The sequence below is a fragment of the Anolis sagrei genome, chromosome 7, assembly GCF_037176765.1.
Source record: "Anolis sagrei isolate rAnoSag1 chromosome 7, rAnoSag1.mat, whole genome shotgun sequence".
Lineage (NCBI taxonomy): Eukaryota > Metazoa > Chordata > Lepidosauria > Squamata > Dactyloidae > Anolis > Anolis sagrei.
The window spans coordinates 14,590,154-14,602,906 of NC_090027.1; the positions used below are offsets into that span (position 1 = coordinate 14,590,154).

The 12,753-nt window shown below is 47.5% G+C and overlaps 1 protein-coding gene across 1 annotated transcript in view; it reads left to right on the forward strand.

The window, feature by feature from the left end:
- Positions 1-3,161: 3,161 nt before the first annotated feature.
- Positions 3,162-12,753, forward strand: part of LZTS1 (leucine zipper tumor suppressor 1) — an 81,242-nt gene continuing 71,650 nt past the window's right edge. Inside the window, exon 1 of the mRNA XM_060786939.2 lies at positions 3,162-3,278. The gene's annotated coding sequence lies outside the window, so the exon portion shown is untranslated. The remainder of the gene's footprint in view (positions 3,279-12,753) is intronic.

A 12,753-nucleotide genomic window follows, 5' to 3' on the forward strand; every position in this document is an offset into this window, starting at 1 on the left:
CTGGTTGGCTTCGCCCTGATTGGCTGGCCCCCGAACAGCTGGGAGGAGGCTCGGCTGCACGTCCCGCCTCTTGACCAACCAGCGGGCGCTGCTGCCTCCAGGGGGCCAATCGGAGCCTTCCTAGCGCCTCCGGAGATGGTCCAATCAGAGGCCAGGAGGCGGGATGAAGTTTGACAGCTTAGGGGAGGCGGGACGCCCCGGAGGCGTCCCCCAGCTGATTTCCGAGCCTTTGTGTTTGTCAAGGGGTGGCAGACAGAGGGGACAAAGGGCTTCCTGGTTTTGTTGATGAGATTTGGAGGAAATATGAAAAGGGGCTGATGATGGTATTTGGATCTCAAAACTCTGTAAACAGGGGAGCCCTGTAAACAAAGGAGCTGCACAAATACCAAAGGTTGAGTTAATCATCCTTTTACCGGAGTTTCTGTTGACTTATCTCTCAGCCCATTGTCTGAACTCTGAAAATGAGCCCTGAGATAAGACCAACTGCGGCCATGCAGATGCAAATATGGATTTACCTTTGAGGAAATAGGATTTCCTCTTGACAGTAACCTCAGGTCACATTCCTTTTTGGGGCAAGGTTCAGAGGGGAAAAAAGGTGGGGAAGAGGGTCAGGGTACATTTCATATGATTGATTTCTATTTTATACATCTCATCATGCTTCATATCCTTTATACATTCCATAAATGAATCCCCTTCCCCAACCCAGCAAAGTTTATTAAAGACAACAATAATAAATGTATTTCATTCTTGTTGGAATCATAGTCTCCTTGGTGAAGGCGCATGTAGGCTAGAGGCTGCTTGTCCCTCCAAGCTAGCCTGGTCTGAGGTTTGTGTCCAAAAGTGTGGCTGAAAACAGTCCGGGATGTGGAGCAGAAAGTCAATAGGAGAGGGCAGGCAAGAGAGTTCAAAGGGGGGGGCTTCTGGGTTGCAATCTGTGAAGCAGTGTCCTTTGGGAAACTACATTTCCCTGATCAGGGGCCAGGGTCCAGTACACAAGCCAGAGAATTCACAGAGAGGAAACAGGAACCCAGTTATGTGTGCTGGGTCAGGAAGCAACAGAATCCATTGTCCGGCCCTTGACGAACTACAAATACTTGGGGGGAAAGATGCTCCGCATCAGTATGGGGATATAAGTTGATTTTTTCCAGTCTGATGGCCATTCTTGTGTTTTCCATATTTGCTGGCAAATGGCATGCATCACCTTGACAGCATCATCTTTTAAGATTTTAAGATTTTAGTGGGTAGATAGAGATTATTATTAGCAGCAACAGCACCATCACCACAGTGAAACCTTCTCCAGTGAAAGCTATGATGATGTTGGCCTAAGGCATTGTGCCACCTGAAGCAAAAAATCAAGATGGTGCCACTTCCTATTCTATGCAAAACCCAACTGGCTTGTGTATGAGAGGCATTTGTCTGAGAGAGCCCTCAGTGTGCGAAGACCTCAGTGTGAGGTAGGCCTCAAGTGTGTGAGAGGCCTGGAGTAAGAAGGCTTCGGTGAGAGAAGCCCCAGATTGAAGGCCTCATGTGTAAAGCTCCAGTGTGGAGGATGCTGTGTGTGAAAGGCTACAGTGTGATGCTCCTGTTTAAGTTTAGTATGAGAGGAAGCTCAGTGAGAGCGAAGCTGTTTATCTTAATGAGAAAGAAGCCCAGCATGGAAGCAAAGAAGGAAGTGTAAAGAACTTTATTTGTGTTATGGAAATTGTGTTCTTGTAAATAGTGCAACCATACTTTTTTGCTATAAAAAAGCCTTCTAAGGAAGAGACAACATTGGTCTATGTGTTTGTTTGTTTTTGATCACTTTGGGCTCACACTGCTAATAAGTTACTCTGCCATACATTGATAAGGAGGGTCTTTGGTTAATAAGCCCACTTGCCCAACATGAACCACTACAGAACCCCTTCTCACAATGAGGGCTCTCTCAGACTAACACCTCTCATACACTGAAGTGAACTAACACTGAGGCCTTCTCATACTAAAGCATGTTGACAAAAGAAGACAGAGTTTGAATGGAGAGAAAATCTTCTCCCAGCCTTGGATATTTGCTGTATCTCTGAATAGGGGTACCAGGTGTCCCTTCTTATAAAGCAGGCATGGGCAAACTTGGGCCCTCCGGGTGTTTTGGACTTCAACTCCCATAATTCCTAACAACCTACCGGTTTGCTTTTTAGCCTAATGCAGTCATGGGCAAACTTGGGCCCTCTGGATGTTTTGGACTTCCACAATTCCTAACAGCCTACCGATTTGCTTTTTATCCTAATGCAGTCATGGGCCAACTTAGGCCCTCCGGGTGTTTTGGATTTCAACTCCCACAATTCCTAACAGCCTATTGGTTTGCTTTTTAGCCTAATGCAGTCATGGGCAAACTTGGGCCCTCGGGTGTTTTGGACTTCAACCCCCACAATTCCTAACAGCCTACTGGCTGTTAGGAATTGTGGGAGTTGAAATCCAAAACACCCGGAGGCTGCCAATGGGGCTATTCTGCCGACCTGGCAACCCCCAGGCTGAGCAAACCAGCGCTTCCGGCGGGCGCTCAGCTGGCTTCTCCAATCAACAATCAAACTTGGGCCCTCGGGTGTTTTGGACTTCAACCCCCACAATTCCTAACAGCCTACTGGCTGTTAGGAATTGTGGGAGTTGAAATCCAAAACACCCGGAGGGCCCAAGTTGCCCCATACCTGATATAAAAGCACATTTCCACCTAGAGATGTGCATGGCTTTTGACTCATCTCTGCCTGCACCAGGGCAGAGAGAGTTAGGGCTGGGGTTCTCCCTCCTTGAACCCCCAGGTCCCCCTTCTTTCCTGGCTGCCAATGGGGCTATTCTGCCGACCTGGCAACCCCCAGGCTGAGCAAACCAGCGCTTCCGGCGGGCGCTCGGCTGGCTTCTCCAATCAACACCTTGCTCCCCTCTTTCCTTCCCTCCGTTTTTCCCCAGTAACAGCCACCGACAAATGTGGAAGGACGGGGGCGGGAGAGTTTGGCAGCGAGAAGCCTCAGAGCCCCCTCCTCAATCCCTCCCTCCCTCCTCCCTCCCGACACGTGCCGGCTCTTGGGACACCCATTGATGCCTCCCTTGCACCCTTGCCTCCCCGGCGCACAAAGCCCGCCCCCTCCTCCTTTGCCCAAACTTTGTCCAATTAGCGCCCGGTATGCAAATACACGCCCCGCCCCCTTTGCCTCCCAGTTCCTTCTCTCCCCCTCTTGACTCCAGTCAGTCTCCCCAATTGAGGGGAAAAGAGGCAGAGGAGGCGATCTCAGCTAAAGCATCATCTCCAGGTAAGAGGGAGGGAGGGAGGGAGGGAGGGAGGGAGGGAGGGAAGGAAGGAAGGAAGGAAGGAAGGAAGGAAGGAAGGAAGGAAGGAAGGAAGGAAGGAAGGAAGGAAGGAAGGAAGGAAGGAAGGAAGGAAGGAAGGAAGGAAGGAAGGAAGGAAGGAAGGAAGGAAGGAAGGAAGGAAGGGGTCTTTGGGACCTGGGGAGGCATCTCTAGGGGCTCTTCCCGCTCTTTTCCCCCTTCCGTCCCCTTCAGACGCAAGACCCGCGCGTGCCATGTCAACACAGAGGCGAGCCGGACAAGCGCAGCCCCTCTCTTCCTCCCCCCCCCCCCTCAGACAGTAATGTCGTCAGCGTCCCAGCGCGCGCCACAGAGAGAGAGAGAGAGAGACCCCCGGGCTGTGCGCGCGCCCTCTTGGGTTTCCAGCCGCCAAGTTGATTGCATTCTTGGCCCGGCTTGCAGGAATGTAGCTCTAGGCAGGCAAAGAAGAAAGATTCCAGGGTCCAGAGTGGAAGGGTTTCGGGATGGGATGTCTCTCAAGGCATACCTGGACCCCTGGTAATCAGGTCCAAACACATATCCAATTTTCTGCGGTGACGTAATGGGGAAAAAATATGATAGCGGGGACTCAATGCCCGCGGTAGTATGATAGCTGGGTCCGGAAGCTCCGAGCGTTATGGAGATGCCGCAAAGGTGGCTGTGAATAAGGAAAGAGAAGGGGCAGAGGCAGGCCTGTAGCGAGGGGGTTCACCCCCCCGAAATGTTTCAGATTTTTTTAAAAAAACCTGGTTTACTCATGAATTTTAACTGGTTAACCAAATCCCCATGCTAAGTCTATCAGATGCAAAAAATTAAGAGTCCCTCCAGAACTGCAAGCACTATCTCAGGCAAATATTGACAATTTATTCACACTGTCATTACTTGCAGCAATAGCCGATGTAGTGAAGCAACCAAATTGGGGGGAGGGGGTGTTGAATGCTCTCATTAAGGAGGCCAGACTTGGTGGAGGTGGATGACAGGGACGGGTACTCTGCCCCCTGCTGTGCTCTTTGCTTCAGCGTGAGCTAGGAGGCAGATTTCAACCCCTCCCCTGTGAAATTTTCAAACCCCCCCCCCCCCAAATTTCAACCCCTCACGAAATCTTTTTCTGGCTACGGCCCTGGGCAGAGGGAGAGCAAGGAGAGCGAAGGAAGGATAGAAAGGAGGGGACGCTTAGGGTCAGGGTTACGGCTAGGCTTAGGGTTTGGGTTTGAGTTAGGCTTACAGTTAGGGTAAGGGCAGAGGCGGCCCTAGGTAATTTTCAACGGTAAGCAAACTATTTTGCCCCCCCCCCCCCAACCAATCACTGATATATATTTTCTGTTTGTCGTGGGGGTTCTGTGTGCCATATTTGGTTCAGTTCCATCATTGGTGGAGTTCAGAATGCTCTTTGATTGTAGGTGAACTATACATCCCAGTAACTACAACTCACATATGTCAGGGTCTATTTTCCCCCAAGAGTGCCTCAAGAGCACCCCTGGGCAAAATCAACTATACTGCGAATGCTTACTTTGCATAATTGGTTGAGCCACCCCTGACTGTACCTTAACTGTAACCCTAATCCAAAACCTAAAACCTTGCCCTAACCCTTACCCTAAGCATCCCCTCCTTTCTATCCTCCCTTCACTCTCCCCACACTCACTCCGCCCCCTCTCTTCCCTTATTCACAGCCACCTTTGCGGCATCTCCATAATGCCTGGAGATTCCGGACCCAGCTATTATACTATCACTGAAGAAAGGCTCCTGGGTCCAGAGTGAAAGGGTTGGGGATGGGATGTCTCAAGGCATACCTGGTCTCCTGGTAATCAGGTCCAAACACATCTCCAAGGAGCTGCGGTGACGTAATGGGGCAAAAGTATGATAGCTGGGACCCAATGCCGGTGATAGTATGATAGCCCGGTCCGGAAGCTCCAAGCATTAAGGAGATGCCACTGGAGTGGTGCCTATTGATCTATACACATTTGCATGTTTTTGAACTGCTAGGTTGGCAGGAGCTGGGCTAACAGTGGGAGCTCACGCCAGTCTGTGAATTCAAACCTCCAACCTTTCAGAGTTCAGCAGCTCAGCGGCTTAACCCACTGTACCACCAGGGAGCCCAGCTCTTGCTATAACAACAACAACAACAACTTTATTCTTCTACCCCACCACCATCTCCCCCAAAGGAACTTGGGATGGCTTACATATGGGACAGAAAGTCCACCATACATACATACATACATAAAAGCAATAATCCACTAAAACAAAAGCACCAATAAAATAAAATAAAAACATCATAAATAAACAATCCGTATAAAACACAATTGCACATTAGAGAAAAACAGCAGCATTGAGGACTGAAGTCCATCCTAATGTTTAAGTGGAACCTCTTTTCCTATCCTTTGAACCCAGTCTCCAGAACAGCTGAGAACAAGCTCACCCCCTCCACCATCCTTTCAGAAATGTAAACATGGCCCTGGTGTTTCCTTCTCTCAGCCTTCTTTTCTCCAAGCTAAACTGACCCAGTGGGTTGTTGTAGGTTTTTTCGGGCTATATGGCCATGTTCTAGAGGCATTTCTCCTGACGTTTCGCCTGCATCTATAGCAAGCATTCTCAGAGGTAGTGAGGTCTGTTGGAACTAGGAAAAGGGGTTTATATGTCTAAGGAATGACCAGGGTGAGACAAAGGACTCTTGTCTGCTGGAGCTAGGTGTGAATGTTTCAACAGACCCAGCTCCCTCACTTTTGGTTGCACTCCTCAGAACGTGTTGTAGCTTGTCCACGTCCTTGAATTGCTATGCACAGAAATGGGCACAGTGTTATTCCAGATGAGGTCTGATCAAAGCAGAAGAGAACAGGGCGATGACTTCTCCTGAACTCCGCACTAGGTGCACATTGATGCAACCTAGAATTGCATTGGCTTTCTTAGCTGCCGCATCACACTTTACCTTTCGGTATAGTACCATACATTTCTCCTGTTGGAATTCAGTTTCTTAGTTTTGGCCAATCAGCTTTCTAATCTGTTAAGGTCACTTTGGAGCCCCAGGTGGCGCAATGGGTTAAACCCTTGTGCTGGCAAGACTGCTGACCAAAAGCTTGGTGTTTCGAATCCAAGGAGCAGGGTGAGCTCCTGTCTGTCAGCTCCAGCTTTTCATGCAGGGACATGAGAGAAGCCTCTGATAGGATGGTAAAACATCTGGGCGTTCCCTGGGCCAATTCTCTCACATCAGAGGCAACTTGCAGTTTCTCAAGTCGCTCCTGGCACAGAAAAAAGATCGCTTTGGACTCTGATCCTGTCCTCTGGGGCACTGTCTCTCTCATTTTAGTATCATCTGCAAATCATATGAGTGTGCATTGTTTTCCATCATCCAAGTCATTGATAAAGATCTGGAACAGCACTGGACCCAAGTTATGTGCAGCTCGTATTCCCTGAATTTAGAAGTAACGGGGAATGGGAAGATTTCTGCTTCTGTCCCCAGAGAACAAGTACCAGAGTAGGAAAGATGGGGAAGGATGATGTTGACTAGGCTGGCCTGAGATAAGGCATCTCCTTCCCTTGCTAGCATCTAAATGCACCCCTCTCTCCTTCATCTGCATCAACATAATTATGTGCTTCAGAGGCTTCAGCAACCATCATTGAGCATCATTGGATGCATGAAGCACTTGCGCCACAATAAAGGCATTCGGAGTCCAAAAGGCCAGCTAACATGACTCCCACGCTAGAATTTGTCACCAGCATTAAGGTCATTGACTAGAAAGTAAGAAGGAACTCCTGCATGGTGGGAATGTCATTGCAGTCATTGGTTTTCCTCTTAGTCTTGCCCTATCCCTGGATCCCCTTGCTTTATGCATTAACCTCATGCATGAAAGGAATGAAATGGGGCTTCATGACTCATCTGTGTTTTTCTCTGGCATGGTATCTCCATGTTGCCTTGTGAGGGAATTGACCCCACACATGCTATGGCATGACTGACAAATAGTCACTTTGAAGGTCCCATGAATGTCTGGAATCATTTAAAGTGCTACTGTGTTGTGTTTTTTTCCCCAAGAGAGTTGATTTCCAGTTTTTCGCAATTGCAGGAGAAACTGATACAAGTTGACCGGTGGTGTGCAGTGCCACAATTGCTGCAATGTACAAGGTGCTTATTGTATCCTAATAAAGCTTGTTGTGGCATATCAGATGAACAGATAAGGATTATTCTAATAATAATAATAATAATAATAATAATAATAATAATAGGAAAGATAAAGGTTTTCCCCTGACATGAAGTCCAGTCGTGTCCGACTCTGGGGTGGTGCTCATCTCCACTTCTAAGCTGAAGAGCCGGCATTGTCCATAGACATCTCCAAAGTCATGTGGCCAGCGTGACTGCATGGAGTGCCATTACCTTCCCTCCGGAGCAGTACCTATTGATCTACTCACATTTGCATGTTTTCGAACTACTAGGTTGGCAGAAGCTGGGGCTGTCAGCGGAAGCTCACTCTGCTCCCCGGAATCAAACCTGCGACCTTTCAATCAACAAGCTCAGCAGCTCAGCACACCTCCGGGGCTCCTAATATATGATAATATTGTAATATAATATTATAATATATTATAATATAATAATAATAATAATAATAAGAAGAAGAAGAAGAAGAAGAAGACAACTTTATTTATATTCTTCCCTATCTCTCTGAAGGAACTGAAATTGCTGACCAAAAGGTTGGCAGTTTGAATCTGAGGAGCGGGATGAGCTCCTGCTGTTAGCCCCAGCTTCTGCCAACCTAGCAGTTTATAAACATGCAAATGTGAGTAGATCAATAGGTACCGCTTCAGCAGGAAGGTAACAATGTTCCATGCAGTCATGCTGGCCACATGACTTTGGAGGCGTCTACTGACAACACCAGCTCTTTGGCTTAGAAATTAAAATGAGCCCTACCCCCCAGAGTAGGACACAACTAGTCTTAATGTCAGGGGAAACTTTTACCTTTTACCTCCCCGAGGGGACTGAGTCACCCCATATTGGAAAATGGGAGTGTTCATGGAAAGAGGACCTTGTTGGTGACTGCTCCCTGGCTCTGGAACTAATTTCCCAATCCTTAAGAAAATAAGGGAAAACCTTATTATTCCAGCAGGCCTGAAAATTCATTCTGAGAATTTTTTTAGAGCAGTGGTTCCCAACCTGTAGTCCATGGACCACCAGTGGTCCACAAGAACTAAAATATGATCCGTGGCCTCACTGTTACTATACCATTGCAATGAGAGCAGCTGGTCTTGCAAAACCCTCTTATAGTGCCAGGGCTTATTAAATATAGTTTTCTGTGGGTGAGTAGATGGTAACTACTGCATGGCATATGTTCGGTATTAGACACTAGAGCTGATGTGGTCTATCCAATGCAATTTTCTGAATCAGAACCCCTAATAACCAAACCAAATCTAAAGTTGACCAAAAACCGATTTGTAACCCTTTTGGTATTAATGTTGGAGAGTGGTCCCTGGTCAAAGTGGTCCCTGGCCAAACAAAGGTTGGGAACCACTGTTTTAGAGGAGTAGGTGTGCATAATGTACTAGCTCTTCCTGTTTTTCTTAAATAGTGTCACATATTTCAATGATTTTAATATTTTGATCCTTTAATTCCTTTTTAATTTTGCATGGTGAATTTTTAACTGCTGACATACACTCTGAGTCTACATCCTGGGAAAAGATAGGTTGTTGTTGTTATTGTTGTTGTTGTTAGATTGTTGTTGCTGTTATCATCGTGTAGAGCAGGGGTCCTCAAACTATGGCTCGCGGGCTGGCCCCGGCCCTCCAAGGGCATTTATCCGGCCCGTGGGGTGTGGAGAAGCGGCAGGCGACGCGGCCCCAAAGCCACTTCGCCTACCGCCTCCCCCGCCTTCTCCTGGCTTCAGGACGAGGCAAGGCCCCATCCTGAAGCCAGGAGAAGGCAAGCTCGGCCCAGGGAAGCGGCAGGTGGCGTGGTCCCAAAGCCGCTTCGCCTGCCCCTTCCCCCGCCTTCTCCTGCCTTCAGGAAGAGGCGAGGCCCCATCCTGAAGCCAGGAGAAGGCAGGCTTGGCCCGGGGAGGTGACAGGCAGCACGGCCCCAAAGCCGCTTCTCCTCTCGCCTCCCCCGCCTTCTTCTGGCTTCAGGATGAGGCAAAGCCCCATCATGAAGCCAGGAGAAGGCAGGCTTGATCCAGGGAGGCAGCAGGCAACGCGGCCCCAAAGCCGCTTCGCCAGCCCCTTCCCCCACTTTCTCCTGGCTTCAGGACTAGGCGAGGCCCCGTCCTGAAGCCAGGAGAAGGCAGGCTCGGCCCAGGGAAGCGGCAGGTGGCGCGGCCCCAAAAGGTGACTCCCCCTTCCCTGGGCCCAGCCTGGCCTCCTCCTGATGTTTCACCTGCATCGGGACCCATGAGGGGATCGCAAGGGGGTGTCAGAGGGGTCACTGAAGACCATCGGGAAACATAGTATTTTCTGTTGGTCACGGGGGGTTCTGTGTGGTAAGTTTGACCCAATTCTATCTTTGGTGGGGTTCAGGATGCTCTTTGATTGTAGGTGAACTAGAAATCTGAGCAACTACAACTCCCAAATTTCAAGGTCTATTTTCCCCAAACTCCACCAGTGTCCACATTTGTTGAGTATCAGTGTGAAGTTTGGTCCAGATCCATCATTGTTTGAGTCCACAGTGCTCTCTGGATATAGGTGAACTATAACTTCAAAACTCAAGGCCAATGCCCACCAAAACCCTTCCAGTGTTTTCTTTTGGTTATAGAAGTTCTGTGTGCCAAGTTTGGTTCGATTCCATCGTTGGTGGAGTTCAGAATGCTCTTTGATTGTAGGTGAACTATGAATCCCAGCAACTACAACTCCCAAATGACAAAATCAACCCTCCCCCCCCCCCCAACCCCACCAGTATTCAAATTTGGGCATATTTGGTATTTGCCTCAGATTTGTTCCAGTGAATTAAAATACATCCTGCGTATCAGGTATTTACATCACAATTCATAACAGTAGCAAAATTACAGTTATGAAGTGGCAATGAAAATAATTTTATGGTTGGGGGTCACCACAACATGTGGAACTGTATTAAAGAGTCACAGCATTAGGAAGGTTGAGAACCACTCGTGTAGAGTAATAGTTTTGATTATGCCTTCATTTAGTTGTGTCAGATATTATCTCATTAAGAACCACATGCTGTGTCTCATATCTGCCCATGAGAGTTGTAAGCTGGCTTGGCTAAAAATTGCCTAGTGTGCCTTCCCCATTCCCTGTTACCTTTCCATTTTGGACTTTGGGTGAACACCACTATGGAAATCACTTCTCTTCTTCAGCTTTTTCCCCTTTGCTCTCATTTCATAGACTGTGGGGTCATCCAGTGTAGCAGAATGATGAGATCATTAGGACAAATAAAAGGAAATAAATGTGCAGGTGGTTCTGGTATGCTTTGAGATACATGGTGACTGCCAATTTGGATGGCTATAAAAACGAATTGGCTTGATTCCTGGAGGTTTAGGGGCATTTGGTGACTATTAATTGGGTCTGAAATATATCCTGTCCTCTATCAAAGACAGAATAATTGCTACTCTAAAATATGAGAAAGGGATGCAGTTGTGTTAATATCTGTTTAGTGGGCTTCCCATAGATGGGCTTCCCATATGAACTGCAAAAGCATTTGGTCTAGTCCAGCACAATGCTATTATGTTCATTTGTAGGAATGGGATTTTGTATGCCTGCGTGAGGTTGTATGTGATGCCTTCTAGACTAACAACAAGATGTAAGCAGGATTAACCAATGTATTGTCAAAGGCTTTCATGGCCGGAATCAATGCGGTTTTTTTGGGCTATATGGCCATGTTCTAGAGGCATTCTCTCCTGACGTTTCGCTTTCATCTATGGCAGTATTTCTCAACCTTCCTAATGCCATGACCACTTAATACAGTTTCTCACATTGTGGTGACCCCCCCAACCATAACATTATTTTCATTGCTACTTCATAACAGTAATGTTGCTCCTGTTATGAATTGTAATGTAGATATCTGATATGCAGAATATATTTTCATTCACTGGACTAAATTTGGTACAAATACCCGATTCCCCCAAATTTGAATATTGGCGCGGTTGGGGGGGGGGGGTGTTGATTTTGTCATTTGGAAATTGTAGTTGCTGGGATTTATAGTTAACCAAGAGCATTCTGAACTCCATTACCAATGGAATTGAACCCAACTTAGCACATGGAACTCCCATGACCAGAGAATATACTAGAAGAGTTCAGAGGGACTGCCTCACCCCCTACCAACCCCAGAGATCCCTCCGTTCTGAGGACCAAGATCTATTGGAAATTCCCAGTGTCAAGACCTTGCGTTTAACAGCAACCAGACGCAGAGCCTTCACAGCAGTGGCACCATCACTCTGAAATACTCTGCCACCTGAAGTCTGTGCCTTGCGGGACTTACCAGCTTTCCGCAGGGCATGTAAGGGCATGTTTTGACAGGCTTTTAATGTTTGATACTGCTGTTTTTAAATTGTTTTAAGTTGCTTTTAAATTTTGTTAGATTTTAGCCATTCTTGTAAACCGCTCTGAGCCACAGGGGAGTGGCGCCATGTAAGTTCAAATAATAAATAAATAAATAAATAAATTGACTTTGTGTTGAGTTGTAGTTCACCTCAAACTATGATGGATCTGGACTAAGCTTGGCACAAATGTTCAATATGCCCAAATGTGAATACTGGTGGAGCTTGGGGAAAATAGACCTTGACATTTGGGAGTTGTAGTTGTTGGAATTTATAGTTCACCTACAATCAAAGAACATTCTGAAACCCACCAATGATAGAATTGGACCAAACTTCCCACCCAGAACCTCTGTGCCTTGAAGGGACTCGCTGGCACTAGCCTCCCTCCAGCATCACAGGCTCTCCCTCACCTGCACATGCGCACCACGCTGCTATGCGCATAGCATGCCTGCTTTCCCCTCTGCGCCTGGAGTCTCAGAAACAAACCTCCTCTTGGCTGAGGGGCTGGCCAATTACAGTGGAGGAGGGCTTTTGGTGGGAGGATTTGCCTTCTGTTTCCAAAAAGGAAGAGAAGACAGGCAGAGAGATTTTCAGCCTTTTCTGCAAAAGAGGTTCCTAAGACCATTAGAAATATATGTTTTCTGAATGTCTTTGGCGACCCTCTGAAACGCCCTCGTGACCCCCCCCAGGGGTCACGACCCCCAGGTTGAGAAACTCTGATATATGGTAAGCATCCTCAGAGGTACCATCCTCACTACCTCTGAGGATGCTTGCCATAGATGCAGGCGAAACGTCAGGAGAGAATGCCTCTAGAACATGGCCATATAGCCCAAAGAAACCTTCAACAACCCAGGATTAACCAATTTTTAAAGCCCCAGTGGACTTCTTAAAATGGGATTTCTGAGAAGTGGGACAGTGTGTTACTAGATTTTCTGAAGAAATATAAATAAATAGAAAAGGAGAATATAGCTGGAGCAAG